At 30.1% G+C, this 12,481-nt stretch overlaps 2 protein-coding genes and 1 pseudogene across 23 annotated transcripts in view; all 3 read right to left on the bottom strand.

Moving 5' to 3' along the window:
• The window catches only part of LOC104878657 (pentatricopeptide repeat-containing protein At1g71420-like), a 123,958-nt pseudogene that overhangs the window by 77,675 nt on the left and 33,802 nt on the right, over positions 1–12,481 (bottom strand).
• LOC104878043 (disease resistance protein RPV1) overlaps positions 1–12,481 on the bottom strand; it is a 100,309-nt gene that overhangs the window by 76,148 nt on the left and 11,680 nt on the right. The window lies entirely within an intron of this gene.
• Positions 1–12,481, bottom strand: part of LOC100852862 (uncharacterized) — a 68,003-nt gene that overhangs the window by 47,327 nt on the left and 8,195 nt on the right. The window lies entirely within an intron of this gene.

Raw genomic sequence — 12,481 nt, 5'->3', positions numbered from 1 at the left:
CAACCCTAATCAGCTATCTCGTGAATTTTGCAGGGTTCATAAGATCATGGCCCCTAAAAAGAATACCCAACCTTCTAGCTCTCAAAAACCCCAATCCAGTCAAGCTAACCAATCTCCTTCTACCCATAAAATGCTTTGGAGTCAACAAGTTGAAGAGGAAGAAGCACAACTTTTGGCAAAGCTTCATTCTTCTAAACCTATGCATGAATCTAGCCATATGCCTAACAAAATGTTAACCTTATACTATGATCCTTTTGATCATTCTAAACCTATTAAGGCAACACAATATCCAGCTACCTCAGGGTCTCAGACCTTTAAGCAGGTTACTATGGCTAATCCCTCTCAAAAGGAATTAGCAACAAGCTCTTCTTTTTCAAGCAAACAAATTGTGGTGGCTGCCAACCCCACACCTCTTTCAACAAAATCAAGATATTGGCAAAATGATTTAAATCAATCTCTTTTAGTTATTGAAAGAGAATTTTTCTCTGAAAACCCTAGAGAGATTGCTGCAAAAGCATTTCAAGAAAATTTTCATTATCCCTCTGGTGATATTTTAAAAACAAGAGAGTTTTATGAAGCAGTCCTTATAGAAACTGGTTCTGTTAAGATTAAGCATAACGCTGATAAATTCAGCAATATGGGCTTGGCATTCTCCACCTGCCATATCTATAAGATCCTTACAGTCAAGCAATGGGGTGGAAATCCTAATCTTTCAAGGGAATTTTCTGAACATCTAACCCAAGGTTTTTTAATTATTGGGATTATCAGAGAGCTTGGTTTAATGCTTTTCTGATCCAGAATAGGGACTTCCATCATTCATGGATGTTCTATTTTCCATCTAAGAACCAGCTTTCCTCTTTCCCATTTTGGTTCTACAGTTGGTGGACTTATTACGGTCCAACTATTAAGATTCTTCCTAAGCCCATTCTAGATGGCTTTGAGCTATTCAGAAGTTCTTTTAATATTCCCAGAGAACTTTCAGCTTTTCCCCCTTTACTATTCTTTTTCAGCAATTTTGGCCTGGCTTGGATAGTCCAGTGGGACTATATTATTATTACAGACGAATCAGCAGTCTTTCCATCTCTGGGAAGGACTTTTAAAACTAAATGGTGGGATGCATTGAAAAATGATGCATCTACTGATGCAGTCAAGCAGTATTTCCTCAAGAATCCCTCACAAATCTCAGCCAGTGATGATATGTCTCAGTTTCTCCTCAAAAAGCAACAGTTACAAGCCATGCTCGCAGCAGCTAAGACCCCTCGAGAGTTTCAGAAAATCCTTGATGAAGGAAGCTCAAGCTTCTCCCAAGAAAATTCTTATGCAGAGTCTGACGATTCAACAAGCTACCTTCCAGACAATGGTGATGATTGTGAAGGAATCCTTCCTCCAATAAGAAGATCTAAGTAATCATCAACCTTTTGTCTTCCATCAAGAGTATTTTACAAGCTTTGCAGTTTCTTTCCAAAAGCAGCAAGCATGTGTCTACATAGTATAAAGCAGCTTGCCAGTAGTATTCTCAGCCGAAAAAGGGTGTTTCGGGGGATTTCGGTATAAAAGTGAATCTTACTATTCACTATTCACTATTCACTATTTAAGCACGGGTCTACTGTTCATGGTTACTATTCAAGATTCCTTTTTGCCTATTTAAGGAGGTTCGGTCCTCATTTGTAAGCACGTTCAATTTAGGCTCCTATGCTCTCCCTTCTCTCTTCTTTCTCTCTCTCCCTTCTCTCTTCTTTCTCTCTCATCATGTAACCCCTTCAAGCCTTCAAGCTTTCCTACCTTTGTCCATTGTAAGATATTTCTCCTTATATATAATATAAGCATGTTTTGATTACCTCCTATATGGATGGTTTTAAATTAAGTTTTATTTTCATTTCATTTTATGTTCTTATACCTCCTACATGGATGGTTTTAATTAAGCTTTATTTTTAAGTTTATGTTTTTTATTTTGTACCGCCTACATGGTCGGTTTTATGTTTTTTATTTTGTACCGCCTACATGGTCGGTTTTAAGCTTATTATGAACTAACAAGTTTTTTGGTTCTTTCTCTTTAAATTTCTTGTTGGATATCCTTTGTATTTTCTAACCCTCTTCTTTGTTTTGAATCATGGCATAATTCATGTGTTCATTGCATATGACCTTGTCCTGGGTGTCTATGGTATCAGAGCCATGTGGGAGGGAAGTTGGGTCTTGTTTTGGGTGTTCTTGGCCTATCCTAGGATAGGTAGCAGTGTGCCTACGAGCCCTATATATATATATATATCATAAATTTATTTTTATCATTTTTAATTTTTTTTTATGTTACTTATTTTGCAAAATAAAACTTTTTTATTATAAAATTAATTTTATGGTTTAAAAAAACTAAAAAATCATTTATAAAATATATTGTAAAATAATATTAATATATGTATTATTTAATATATATATATATATATTAAATAATATAATATAAAAAAATATTTATAAAGTTTAAATTTTTAATCATGAATATTACTAAAGGTAAGAAAATTTTCATATTTTTTTCAAATAAAAAATATTAGAATGCAATATAATTTTTATTTTAAACATTGAAAAATATAATTAGTTTATTTTATTTTATAAATTAAATATAAATATAACATAACATAACTCATTAGATATGCTACTTTAAGTTATCTTGTACATTGGATTTAATATCAAAAGATATCATATTTCATTAAAAATTATACTGTAGACCCCCCATGAGAGAACTGATGCTTTTTTTATTTATTTATTATTATATTATATATTTCTTTCCTCTGACCACCTCGGGATTTAGGCTGATGGGGGCGGCCAGATTAGATGTGGGGGGCAGAGCAAGTTGAGACTTGCTGAGGAAGACACGGGAAGGGGGGGGACTGGAAGAGTTGGGAGCAGAGCAAAGAAAAAGGAAGGGAAAGAGGAGCAAGAGCTAGGGGGGAGGACTTTCTTCACGCAGGTATAGCCTTTCTTTCTTTTCTTTCTCTCGTTCATTTCACTTTGTTTTTCCTTTGCTATCAACTGCTTGGCGATGGAGGCGCGATGCTGGCGGCGTCGGCGACGCGAGATGATGGCGCGGAGGAGCTGATGGCGGAGGAGCTGATCGCGGAGAAGCTCCAGCAGGCTGCGCGCTGGCCGGCTGCGTGCTGGCCGACTGGTGCTGCTCTGGCCGACGGCGCGGCTGGCGGCTGGCGGCGACAGGCGAGCTGTCCGGCGGCGCTGGCACGGCTGCCATTGGTAGTGCGGCTGGTGGCGCTGCGCGGGGAGGAAGGAGATGAGAAGAAGAAATAAAAAAAAAAAGGAAGAAGAAGAAGAAAGGAAAAAAAAAAGGGGGGGTTTTGGGCCTTGGAGTATTAGGCCCATCTTGGTGCTGGAATTGGGCCATTAGGCCCAATTCTTTGTTGACCTTTGTTTTTTGGGTTTAAGTCCATCACCCTCTTAGCCTTTAATTGTTATTATTATTATTGTTGTTGTTATTGTTGTTATTATTATTATTATTATTATTGTTATTATTATTATTATTATTTATTATTATTATTGTTATTATTATTAATTCTCATAATTATTATTGTTGCCCTTATTTTTAATTCTTATTATTATTACTATTGTTGTTATTATTGTCATTATTTCTCATAATTGTTATTATTGTTATTATCATTAATTCTCACCATTATTATTACTATTGTTCTTCAAAAATCCTATTCTCGTATATTTTTTTCCAAATTCAATCCTATTTTAATTTTTCAAATTGCAATTTTCAATTTCCAATTTCTAAATTTCCACATTCATTTACATAATTCCCAATTTCCAAATTCAATTTTCAATTTTCAATTTCTGAATTTCCACATTTATTTACTTAATCATTATTATTTTTTTATCCAATTTATCTATTTATTCACTTATTCATTTATTTAAAATTTCATTCTTAATTAATTATTCAAATTCCCAATTTCCAAATTCAATTTCCAATTTCTAAATTTCCACATTCATTTACATAATTCTTCAAAATTCTCAATTTCCAAATTCAATTCTCAATTTTCAATTTCTAAATTTCCACATTTATTTACTTAATCATTATTATTATTATTATTATTATTTATTTTTTTATCCAATTTATTTATTTATTTATTTATTCACTTATTCATTTATTTAAAATTTCATTCTTAATTAATTATTCAATTTCCCAATTTCTAAATTCAATTTCTAATTTCTAAATTTTCACATTCATTTACATAATTCCCAATTTCTAAATTCAATTTCCAATTTCTAAATTTCCACATTCATTTACATAATTCTTCAAAATTCTCAATTTCCAAATTCAATTCTCAATTTTCAATTTCTAAATTTCCACATTTATTTACTTAATCATTTTTTTTTATCCAATTTATCTATTTATTCACTTATTCATTTATTTAAAATTTCATTCTTAATTAATTATTCAAATTCCCAATTTCTAAATTCAATTTCCAATTTCTAAATTTCCACATTCATTTACATAATTCTTCAAAATTCTCAATTTCCAAATTCAATTCTCAATTTTCAATTTCTAAATTTCCACATTTATTTACTTAATCATTATTTTTTTTATCCAATTTATTTATTTATTCACTTATTCATTTATTTAAAATTTCATTCTTAATTAATTATTCAATTTCCCAATTTCTAAATTCAATTTCTAATTTCTAAATTTCCACATTCACTTACATAATTCCCAATTTCCAAATTCAATTTTCAATTTTCAATTTCTAAATTTCCACATTTATTTACTTAATCATTATTATTTTTTTTTATCCAATTTATTTATTTGTTCACTTATTCATTTATTTAAAGTTCAATCCTTATTTAATTATCCAAATTCCCAATTTCTAAATTCAATTTCCAATTTCTAAATTTCCACATTCATTTACATAATCCTTCAAATTCTCAATTTCTAAATTCAATTTTCAATTTTAAATTTCTAAATTTCCACATTTATTTACTTAATCATTATTATTTTTTATCCAATTTATTTATTTATTCACTTATTCATTTATTTAAAATTTCATTCTTAATTAATTATTCAAATTCCCAATTTCTAAATTCAATTTCCAATTTCTAAATTTCCACATTCATTTACATAATTCTTCAAATTCTCAATTTCCAAATTCAATTCTCAATTTTCAAATTCTAAATTTCCACATTCATTTACTTAATCATTATTATTTCTTTATCCAATTTATTTATTTATTCACTTATTCATTTATTTAAAATTTCATTCTTAATTAATTATTCAAATTCCCAATTTCTAAATTCAATTTCCAATTTCTAAATTTCTACATTCATTTACATAATTCTTCAAATTCTCAATTTCCAAATTCAATTCTCAATTTTCAATTTCTAAATTTCCACATTTATTTACTTAATCATTATTATTTTTTATCCAATTTATTTACTTGTTCACTCATTCATTCACTCAAAATTCAATCCTTAATTAATTTCCATAATTGCCAAATTCATAAATTCAATTTCTATTTTCGCAATTATTTATTTAATCTTTATTATTTCATCATTATTATTATTATTCCATTCCTTTATTTATCCACTTATTTTGTTTATTAAGATTCCGTCTTTAAATAATTTTTCAAAATTCAGATTCCCAAATTTAGCTCTTTGAAATTCCAATTCCTTTCGAATCTAATTTCTAAAATTCTCATTCTTATATTTAATCTCTAAAACTCCAATTTTCAAATAATCCACATCCAATTTTCAAATAAATTTCAAAAACCCAATCTTCTCTCAAATAGTTTTAATTCTACTCTGATTTTCAAAACAATCTACTGCTCCTCTTGATTTTAGTAGGCATGAATGAATTTTTCATAATTTCGAAATAATGGGGATTCGTGAGATTAATTCATGCAATATAAATCGGGCTTTGGTGGGCCCAAAATATGTGATTTCCTTATGACTGACTGATTGATTGATTGATTTATTTTGTTTGATTTATTCTGTTCCTTGACATGCGCATAATTTTATCTATTCGTGATTCACTAATCCTGTTTCATGATAGCGCATTCGTGACTAGAGGACCAGGTACGTATCCACTCATATTTTGTTCATTCTTTATACATGTTTTGATTCCCATATGTGCATGATCGCTTCGAGTATTCATTGATTTTCTCATTGATTGCCATGTCAGCTTCATTTTATTAGTAGAGACCCGACTTTAGGGACTTAGAGGGGTGCTACGGTCGTTACCGTACCTTCCCGATAAGTAACCTGACCCCCGAACCCGATCCGGTTTTTTCACAGACCATCTTTTCCAAAGTAAGGAGTCACACTTAGGGTTTTTCTTTCTTATTTTGTTTACCCTTTTAAAAATAAAACAAAAATAAGTGGCGACTCCAAGTCAATTTTCTTAATAAAATAAAAATCAATTTTTCGAAATAAAATCGAGCTCGCCATTCGAGTGGGAAACGCATGAGCCGAAATGCGGGGTCCACATATACCTTAAAATATGTATTTTCTATCCAATACCATATGATATCTTATGATATTCCGATCAACTAAATGTAGTCTAAAGAATTGCCATGAAAGTTGAGAGGAAGGTTCGAAGACAACTCCATTTGTTTGTTTGGATAACATGATGATAGGAAAGAAATTAACGACCCTTTAGTGAAGGTATTTGCATTGTCTTCCATTGGTCCTTCATAGGCTTTATTGAATGATTAAGCGTTAGATAAGGAAAGAAGAAAAAGAAGAAGAAGGAGACAAGTAGTGGTTGTGGCAATCAAGATGAGACCCAAAAATGAATGGTCTACATGTGATGTTCCTGAAACTAGGGAAAATGCAAGGAAGAGAAAAAGCAAAAGAAAAAATGAAGAAAAATAAAAAATAGATTAAAAGTTGATAAATTATTTTATTTGCTAATTCAAACTCATTTTACTTATTTTAACTAATCAATATAAAGATTAAATAATTTAAAAATGCATAAGTTTCTAACTAGTTTTAATTATATTTTATTTTCTCTTATATTTTTTATCATGAGAAAATCATTTTTCTTTACATTTTTTTCTTCAATTAATATTTTCCAAGAATCAAACATAATCTAAAAAGAACTCCATTGGGTTGTTGAGAAAATGTGAGAAAGATGGTGGAAAAAGGAGGGTTGAAAGTCATGAAATTTTTTAGATTTAAGATTTTTTTTTTTTTTTGGACTTTCTAGCTTCTTAGTTTTTCTTCCATGATAAAGAGGATATCACAAAAAAAAAAAAAAAAAAAAAGGTCTAAAAACTTAATGCCCAATTATTTTTTATTTATTCTTGACCTTTCATGCATTGAAAGTTTACAAGTTGCTGAATTTTGTTGTGGCATATACGATCAACATAATTAAAAAGTTCATTTTCTAAAGGTGTCATTAGAGCATAAAAGAAATTTAGAGGACGTTTGTTTTTTCAACTTTTTACTTAAAGCAATTTGTTTTTATATTTTTAAGTTGTTTATTTTTCTACTTTTTCATAACTTATTGCAAACTTTTTGCTAAACAAAAAAACTAAAATATTTGGCTTTTTCTAAATGAAAAAAAGTAACATGTGGGTTTTTGTTTTATTTTTTAATTTTTAATAAAAATAAAATATTAAAAAAATAAACAATCTAATACTTAAAACCATTAAACATTAAAGTTATATTTAGAATTAAGTAAAAAAAAACACTATATTAATAGTAAAATATTAATTACTTTTCTTTATCTTGATGGAGAAATTTATGCTTATTAAAGTTCAACTACTAATATTATTTAATATCAGCTCTAAACAAAATATAAAATAATTGTAGAGTTTTATAAATCAAAGAGGACAAGAGAGTTAAATAACACCTTTCTACAAAGGTATCAAAAAGAATCTTTATTAATATAAAAACAAGAAAATACATCGAATGATTCAAAACCGTGTATGACTCATAAAAAATTTCTCTAATTTTTTATTCATCTTTTGTGATCACTCTTATTTAACTTTTTGGTCACCAAGTTATCAAAAATCAACATAAAAAATGAATAAGAGTTGTCAATTTTAACTGGCTATACTTGTGTTTGTACTTTGATTTTTTAATATATGTATTACTCATATTTTGATTTTTATCAAATCAAACAATTTCATTTCAAAGGAACAATCATAAAGAGAATTAATTTTAGAAATGCAAAATCATTCAGTCATATTTATGCTAATATTGGATAACACAAAAACTATAGTTTGACTAATGGTATTAGGTTTACAGATTGGATACACTAATAAATGTTGATATAAAACCCCAAAAAAACAATGAGCAGCTGAATGCTCTGATACCATGAAAGGTTTTTGAATAGACCGTACAGGGAATGAAACTCTTGTTTAATCGAGTGTGTATCAATGTTTCAGGAAGGAGATACATAACAGTGTGAAAATAAATATCTACAAGTCTGATATTTGCATGGAAAGTTTACATAACGGTGGAAGGTATAAAGGAATATAATTAATTTCCTTAGCAGAATAATATCCCTTAACAAATAAAAGGTAAGAGAGGAGTCTCTCTCTTGCAAAAGTGGCCATAAACTTAATTTGGAAGATTCAAATAGAAAAATTATGAATTGTAATCACCATTAACAACTTTTCATATTTTTAAGGTAGTGAATAATGCCTTCTCATTAACAACTTAGAAAATACATTTTTGTTCTATTTTTTTCTAAATTCAATAATCCATTCCAAATATAAAGCCTTGGATAGGTACTAAGATATTTATAAAAGAAAAAAAAAAAGAGTTTTAATTTTAGATAGCCTAGTGATCAGAATCTCCAAATTCCATAAAATTTTGAGATAATTAAAAACAACAATATTAAAATAAAAGCATAAAAAGAAAAAGAAAAAAAACACCTATTCAAATTACTTGACTATGAGCTCAATTGATAGTGTTTTTTAAAAGTGTTTATAACCCTAAAAACATTTGAAAGTGTGTTTTAGAAAAACACTTGAAATATTTTTCTTTAAAAAAACACTTCAAAATTTTCAAATATTCTTAAAATGCTTTTTCCCACTATCTTCTGATTCCCAAGTGTTGAACAAAAGGATAACAAGATATGAAAAATTAAATCATCTAAATAGCTCCATTCGGATCCTAATGGCTTTATGCCGAACGACTATTGAGTCAAAAATGAATTTGTCGAACACCTTAATCATAATTTGTTTTATTTTTTAAAAAAACATTGATATATGATGATTGATGTTTATTTATTAATCCAAACTTTTGTAAATATTTTTAAAAATTTTCTTATAATCATAAAAATATTTTTTTTTTGAGTTTTTTCACGATATAAATATTTATATATATTTTTATAATAAAATTTTTTGGTTTATTATAATATTTTCATTTTTATAATAAATGTCCCTTTTAGTAATTTATTACTATTAAAATCGTTTTTATACTTATACAACGTATCATTAAAAACACTATTAGAATCAATTTTCTAGATTTTCATAAAAACATTTTTCACCAAAATGCTACAAAAGAAAATTTCAATAAAAACACTTTAACCAAAAGTAGGGCTAAATTGGACTTTATATCTAATGCACTACAACAATTAATTTGTGATTAAAAAAGAATATTTTGTTGTAGAAGATTTTTTGTCACAAAAAATTATTTGTGGTGAGTTTATTGTTACAAATCTTTGAACAATTATTTTTAACCATAAAATATCATTTCTAATAATTTAATAATAACATTTCAAATGAAATGGTTGATAGAAACATTTTTTTACTCAACACCAACTTTCTAAACGATAGACAACTTTTGTAAAAAAACATATTGAGAGATTATTGGTCAAGTTTTCATTTGTAAAAAACATAACCTAAACATTGAACTTAGAACATGCCTTATTCACTTATCCTTATACAATCAAATTCTATCTTAAAACACAACCAAACAAAATCAAATACAATTGAGCATCCACATGACTATTGTTCCTTTCATAAGGGCAGGGATCAACTAGAGTAAGATTATTTCCAGGAGAACCTGCAAATTGAGAGAAAACATCTCAGTAAATTTGACTTCTTTTCTCAATCTTCCATGGCTCACTATTGGAACCTAAGTGAAAGAGAACTGTTCATGCTGATAAGAAAATCAACCAAGTGATTTGTTGATTCTGATGGTTAATTTTCATTGGATATGCTACAAAATTATAAATTTGGGAGCCAAATATACACATTTTAGATAGAAGTACTCACCGGCATTAGACAAATGGAGTTGCTACTGTACTTAGACAAAGAGAAGTGTAGGTCCCAGATGCAGGAGCCCACTGCTGATCTTGATGGAGCCCCTGCGGTAGAAAAATACCTTTTCTAGCTTCAATTGAATTCTTCTCCATAGCTGAACCACCGATCCTGTTAGCAGAAACAACTCCATTCAATCCATTTCTCAGGTCACTGGGATTGTTGCCTGCCAGAGAAACTACTTCCTTTGATCCTTCATCTGTTCTCAATTGGTTAGGCTGCATTGAAAACTTTTCCTTTCTCTCTGAATTTTTTAAATCTTTAATAAGACAACTTATGTGAACGTTTGAGCTGCACATCTTTTCCATGATTGCTTTTTATGCACTGTAACTCTAGAAACCTGTATACTCAATAACACAACATAAACTCAATCAAATGCTTAAAAAATTATATATAAAAACTTGCAAAGGAATGAATACTCATTGCAGAACTTTTAAGCATCAGCTAGAGTAGCTAGTGGTAGTTACCTTTTCGGTTGAGACACCATTTCCAAATGAACTAGGTCCTGTAGTGCCAGTAGCATTATCTAGCCAAGCTTGAGTTTTAGCTGAAGAACTGAAACACCAATATGAATGAAGGATGAGAGAGTGAGAGAGAGTGAGTGAGTGAGTGAGTGAGTGAGAGAGAGAGAGAGAGAGAGAGAGAGAGAGAGAAGCAAAGAGAAGGGAAGCAAATTACTGAAAGGAAGGGCCATGAATTCCTGTCCCAAGCAACCCTGTTGATGACAAGCCTGGCCATAATACCAGATCTACCAACCAAAAATCAAAGATTAAGGCACGATGAGAATATTAATATGCAGAAGTACATACAAGAGCTATGTTCTGCATTCTAAGCAATCACCAAAAAAATTATGAAATGGGATAATCCGTTCAAGGAAAAGATGTATATAATTTTTCGTACTATCTTTGATAATATGTCTTTGATAGTATGAAACTGCAGAATCAGATAAACTATTAAAGCTTAACAAACCAGAAGCCAAAAAATAAAAATAAATAAATAAAAAAAGCAAGTAAAGACAAAAGAAGAGCCTCAACAAGACAATCAATAGTAAATCAAGAAGAGACCTAATGTGGGTGCAGGGCTCTCCCTCGCCTCTGGCAAAGTTGAAGGCCTTGATTCTGATGATTCGCCAACCAATTCACCCTTATTGTCTGTCTTATCATTGTCAGGGAACATTCCTACCAATGTGTACAGGGTCTCCACTGCTTCTTCCTCCTCTTTGGTAATTGTTCCTGAGATGGGTTGTTTCTGAGACCAGTTTGAGCCACCATGCTTCTACAGTAGCAACTCCATTTGTCTAAGTACAAGCGCCCCATCAGTTTTTTTTTTTTTTTTACAAGTAAAGGAGTACTGTATTAAAAAAAGGTATACACGAAGTATACATATACAAAAACCAATAGGTGCAAGAATGCACAAAAAACCACCACACCTTATAGGGAGCCTAACCAAACCACAAAATCTATCAAAGAATTAACACTATCCCCCATTTACGCTCTAACCACAAGTGCCCCATTAGTATAACAAACATTGAGGTCTGAGGTAGCAGGTAGATAGATTATGTAAGCCTCTGATATGAGTCAATGGGCTAAGGACTGGGATTTGAGCTAGTAAGGCTAGTTTGAGCTGTTTTGGCTGAATGACCTCTTCTTCAGACTACCTCATGGCTTAGTGTCAGATGCTTCACAAAACCACTTGAATAACTTATGATTTCTTAGTGTGGAAATAATCCTAGGTATACCTACCCTTTTCTGCAGACTATCAGAATTATGCTGATTTTCCTGTTTCTGCATGTAATCTTTTTATTATTAACAAGTATAGTTCTTTGCCCATAACTATAAAAGCTTGCAGGATATAAACTACCATCAACTTCAAAAGAGGAAATGCAATTTTGCAAGAAGCTAGGAAGCAAATCAATCATTCTAGAGTGAGGCACTTGCCCACAATCTCCACAAAAAACTGCCTCAGTATTTGTTTTTCTTCTTTTTCCCTTTTTACCTAGTCAGAACAAGAACAAGAAGTAAACCTATTAGCAAATATAGAACTTCACACAATGTGCTCCACTAAACAATTCTTTTCTTTTATAGGTAGGTTGGCAAATTTTTGGGGGTAATCCAGAAGAAAAAAAAAAGATAAACAGAAGTTAAAAGTGAAGGCCAATAAGAAGATAGCATATAAAGATAAAGGAAAATTAGTTCATAATATGATCACAC

This window comes from Vitis vinifera, chromosome 7, assembly GCF_030704535.1.
Source record: "Vitis vinifera cultivar Pinot Noir 40024 chromosome 7, ASM3070453v1".
NCBI classification, from domain to species: Eukaryota; Viridiplantae; Streptophyta; class Magnoliopsida; order Vitales; family Vitaceae; genus Vitis; species Vitis vinifera.
This window is presented reverse-complemented; position numbering and strand designations above follow the sequence as displayed.